Source organism: Nycticebus coucang, chromosome 15 (genome assembly GCF_027406575.1).
Source record: "Nycticebus coucang isolate mNycCou1 chromosome 15, mNycCou1.pri, whole genome shotgun sequence".
In the NCBI taxonomy this organism is placed as follows: Eukaryota; Metazoa; Chordata; class Mammalia; order Primates; family Lorisidae; genus Nycticebus; species Nycticebus coucang.
Genome location: NC_069794.1, coordinates 93,865,647 through 93,870,939, shown reverse-complemented (window position 1 = coordinate 93,870,939; position 5,293 = coordinate 93,865,647). Strand labels below are relative to the sequence as shown.

The following is a 5,293-nucleotide window of genomic DNA, read 5'->3' as shown; positions in this document are numbered from 1 at the left end:
TTTCACCACTTTAACCAATGTCCAACGTTGTTTATCTTTGATATTTGTTGCCAAGTTTCAAAAATTATCAACATTTTTGCTTATTTCATCTACTTTCCCTCCCTCTTGCCCTGCCCTGAACACACACTCACTTTTTTTCTTTTTTTGGAGACAGAGCCTCAAGCTGTTGCCCTGGGTCGAGTGCTGTGGCATCACAGCTCACAGCAACCTCCAACTCCTGGGCTCAAGCGAGTCTCCTGCCCCCGCCTCCTAAGTAGCTAGGACTACAGGCGCCCGCCACAACGCCCGGCTATTTTTCGTTTGCAGTCATTATTGTTGTTTGGCAGGCCCGGGCAGGATTCGAACCCACCAGCTCAGGTGTATGTGGCTGGCACCTTAGCTGCTTGAGCCACAGGCGCAGAGCCCACACACTCACTTTTTTCTGCAGTATTTTAAAACACATCCCAGATGACATCACATGTTTTTACCTGAAATAATTCAGTATTTCTTTTTTATTTTTGCAGTTTTTGGCTGGGGCTGGGTTTGAACCCACCACCTCTAGAATATGGGGCCAGTGTCCTATTCCTTTGAGCCACAGGCGCCGCCCAATAATTCAGTATTTCTAACAGATAAAGTTTAACACACACACACAGACGTATATAATTTCAGTCATCCATTTTCACACCTCCTGAGTCCAACCAGATCCCACAAGTTGTATCTGATTCAGATGTCTTTTATATCCCTTTACCCTGCAGCAGGGAACTCCCTGCTGTCATTTGATAACATTTGTTAAAGTTGTATAAATTCTATCATTTATACCATAGCATTTCCCACAGCCTGGAATCTGGCTGATGCCTTGTTTGTCATTAACACATTCCTTTTGTGCCTTGTATTCCTGGTAAATTGGTCCATTGTAGAAGCTTGATTAGAGTCAGTTTCAAATTTTGGGGGAAGAGGAGTGTGGCAAGAATAATTCATAGGTGGTGTTATGAATTTCCTACAGCGTCCTATCAGAAACCACGCAACGTCTGGTGACAGCTCACTTTTAGTGATGCCGACGTTGACAAAGGGCATAGGTGACTACAGCCAAATCCATTTTACAATTCCTTATGATTTTTTAGTTACTGGTTTTAATATTCCCTTAAAACCATTGTTTAGGCTAGCACTACCCAAGGTGTGATGGAGCCTGGCCCCAAGGATTTACTTTCAATTCATGGTAATTGAAAAATTGAAAGTGTTCAGAAACTTTACAGCAATTTAACATTATAGCAACATTGTATGGCATTTTACAAGAATATCACTCCTCAATAAACAAGAAGTTTAAAACAAAAGAAAACACCTGTTCTTGCCAGGGTTACTTTGGGAACGTTGGCCTAAAGTCACTGTTTTTGAGAGAGGGATGGAAGTGGAGGGGGTTGGGAATAGAGAGGATTAAGGAGACAGGTTGCAAAAATAATAATCTTCTAATTCTACCATTCCTATTAAACTTTCTGGCTGGGATAGTTTTACAAAGGAGAAATTTTCCTTGCCAACACTTGGGTTATTCTTCTATACAATTAGCACAGAAAAGGTAGGATAAATTCTTGATTCTATTTACTAGTATTTAGAATAACGTGCATATCCCAGCAACTACCAAAGTGACTATTTTAAAATGTTAACATTATTATGAACGCATGGATTTTTGTACACACGTATTTAATGTGATACATTAATATAAGATAATCACAGTGATTTTTTTTTAATGTTCAAATCGTGCCATTTTTTGGCCAGCGAGAGTTTCTGCAAGTTTGCTCCTGTATCCTTCTTACCTAAACACTTTTTTGTTCACTTTTTTTGTTACAAGATGCTCCAGAGGTCTGGAATCAGACATCACTCCAAGGAACTATGGTTCCATTTAATGAGAAATGACATGTAGACATCACGATCTTGGTGCTAAGAGGTATATACATTTCAATCAACTTTCTCATGAGCATGTATATTTTTCTTTTTATTTTACTTTATTTTTTAAGACAGAGTCTCACTTCATCGCCCTCGGTACAGTGCTTGTTATCACAGCTCAAAGCCACCTCCAACTCTTGGGCTCAAGCGATTCTCTTGTCTGAGCCTCTCAAGTAGCTGGGACTACAGCTGCTCGCCATAATGCCAGCTATTTTACACGGCCCCAAGCATGTATATTTTTAATCTGTTAATTTGATACATGAAAAATAGCATTACTTCCCTATTTTTCTTCTAAACAATAGGGAGTTTGATTATCAGTCTTTTATTTTCCCCTTTGGTGAAATGTCTATTCATGTACTTCGCCCATTTTTTGTATTGGTGTTTTATTTATTGATTCAAAGATTTCTTAGGGCTGGGCACAGTGGTTCAAGTGCTTTGGGAGGTGGAGACAAGAAGATTGCTTGAGGCTAGGAGTTCAAGACCAGCTCAGTGAAAACCAATTACTACAGAAAATTAAAAAATCAGCTGGGCACAGTGGCATGCACCTGTAGTACCAGCTACTCAGGAGGCTGAGACAGAAGGACTGCTTGAGCGCATGCGTTTGAGCCTGCAGTGAGCCGTGATTGCTCTAGGTGGTGATGACACATGTCATGGACACACATGTGCAAAGATATCTAATCTTTATTATTTTTCTGGGTTTTTAGGTTTTAATTTTATAATTAATTTTTCCATGTTTTTGGGTATCCAATTCTATCTGGAATTTATTCTGATGTACCATGAAGATGTAATTAACATTTTCCAAATTACATCCAATTGTTCTCAGCCATTTTTGAATATACCCCTGACCCTCATTTTTACCTTGTGGCTTTTGATATACTAACTTAATCACTTCCTGTGTGTTCTGATAAATATGTAAAAATGTTCTCTTATTTTCCAGGCTTCTTCTGTCTCTTGATTGAACTGTTAATTCTTATAATAATACAACACTTTTTCACTGAAGTGTTATTTTAAGGAATATTTTAATATTTTCAGGACAAGTCCTCTCTATTTTTCCTTTTAAACAAGTTCTAGATATTTCCTGACCTTTTATCTTTAGATACTAAATTCAAAATAGCTTGTCAATTAATAAAATCCAATTGCTGGGATTTCAAATGAAATTACATTACTTCATTTGGTAAGAATGTGTTTTTATAATATTAGTCTTAGGCCAGGCATGATGGCTCACACCTGTAATCCCAACACTCTGGGAGGCCAAGGTGGTAGACTGCTTGAGCTCAGGAGTTCAAGACCAGCCTGAGCAAGAGTGAGACCCTGTCTCTACTAAAAATAGAAAAATGAGCCAGGCACCTATAGACCCAACTATCTGAGAGACAAAGGCAAGAGGATTGCACAATCCCGAGAGTTAGAGGTTCCTGTGAGCTATCATGCCCTGGCATGCTACTCAGGGCAACAGAGATTTCGTTCCAGAAAAAAAAAAAAAAGAGAACAACACACACACACATATAAATGAAATATTCATTCTTCCCATCCAGCAACATGGTAACTTTATTCATTAAAATACTTTGCTTTAGTTTCTCTCACATATATATTTCTTGTGATTATTCCCAACTATTTTATTTTTGGGTATAGTAATAAAATGAAGATTTTATTTCACGTTCTGTAATAGTATGGATTTTCATATTTCTATTTTGTGATGATTTTACTAAATAAACCTATTTTTCAGCTTAATTTTAAATTTTACACTTGAATTTTAAATTTTCTAGGTATATAAGATTATCCACAAATAATTTTACTTTGTATATTTCAATAATCATATTTTCCTTGACATCCTATTATACTGGCTAGAATTTCTAGAAAAATATTGAATAACAGCCATATGTTAGCAGCCATATTGCCATAATATTCATTTAAAGGAAACACTTCTAAGGTTTCATCCATATGTAGGATGTAGAATATTGGCTGTTGGTTTGAGAAATATATTGTCTACCCTTTTGGGGGGGGGCGGGGTGAGATATTTACTTTTTCACTCTCAGTAGAGAGCCGTAGCATTGTAGCTCACAGCCACCTCAAACTCTTGGGCTCAAGTGATCCTCTTGCCTTAGTATTTCTTTTTTTTTTAGTAGACATAGGATCTCACTCTTGCTCAGGCTGGTCTCAAACTCCTGAGCTCAAGCGATCCACCCACCTTGGCCTCCCAGAGTGTTAGCATTACAGGTGTGAGCCACTGCACAATGCCCTGTCTACCATATTTAAAAACAAATCCTTGCCTGGCACGGTGGCTCACACCTGTGATCCTAGCACCCTGGGAGGCTGAGGTCGGGGGATTTCCTGAGCTCACAGGTTCCAGACCAGCCTGAGCAAGAGCAAGACCCCATCTCTACTAAAAATAGAAAAACCATCCAGGCATTGCAGCGGGTGCCTGTAGTCCTGTTACTTGGGAGGCTGAGGCAGGAGGATCACATAAACCCAAGAGTTTAGAGGTTGCTGTGAGCTAGGCTAATGCCAGGGTACTCTAGCCTGGGCAACAGTGAGACTCTGTCTCCCCATCCACCCAAAAAACCAAAACACACAAATTAGGGTGGCGCCTGTGGCTCAGTCGGTAGGGCGCCGGCCCCTTATACGGAGGGTGGCGGGTTCAAACCCGGCCCCAGCCAAACTGCAACCAAAAAATAGCCGGGCGTTGTGGCAGGCGCCTGTAGTCCCAGCTACTCGGGAGGCTGAGGCAAGAGAATCGCTTAAGCCCAGGAGTTGGAGGTTGCTGTGAGTTGTGTTAGGCCATGGCACTCTACTGAGGGCCATAAAGTGAGACTCTGTCTCTACAAAACAAAAAAAAAGAAAACAAACACACAAATTAACATGCAACAGGGGATACAAAGGAAAGGATACTCTTCTGTAGGCAATCCTTGGTTTGTTGTGCTTTGCCTTGTTACATCTTATAATACGATTTTTTCTAAGGTTATAACCCTGTTTTGAGCAATTCTATTAATGCCATTTTCCCAAAAATATGTGGGAACACCAGGTTAATTCTAACAATACCGCAAACCTTTTCATCAGTATTATATCTGTTACGGTGACCTGGATTCAGAGATCTTTGATGTTACTATTTTGTGTGTGGGAGGAGAGCACCATTCCCAGAGGTATTAATTGCAATACCAGGTTGATGTGTAAAGTGGACAGAGTGAGTGAGCTCCCGTTCTACCTCCTTGCTCCAAAATCCATTTCATATGTATATTGTCTCACATACAGAATCCATCAGACCTTAAACTGTTTAGAATAGATACTACCTTGCTCTTAGCCCAAAGACCAAGTGACAGTGATGTTATTATTGTTGATTGTTTTGGGGTGCCACAAACCACACACATATAAAACAGTGAAC

The 5,293-nt window shown here is 39.8% G+C and overlaps 1 protein-coding gene and 1 pseudogene across 4 annotated transcripts in view; both read right to left on the bottom strand.

Moving 5' to 3' along the window:
• The window catches only part of SETDB2 (SET domain bifurcated histone lysine methyltransferase 2), a 112,891-nt gene that overhangs the window by 65,448 nt on the left and 42,150 nt on the right, over positions 1–5,293 (bottom strand). The window lies entirely within an intron of this gene.
• On the bottom strand, positions 5,033–5,235 carry LOC128567156 (uncharacterized; annotated as a pseudogene).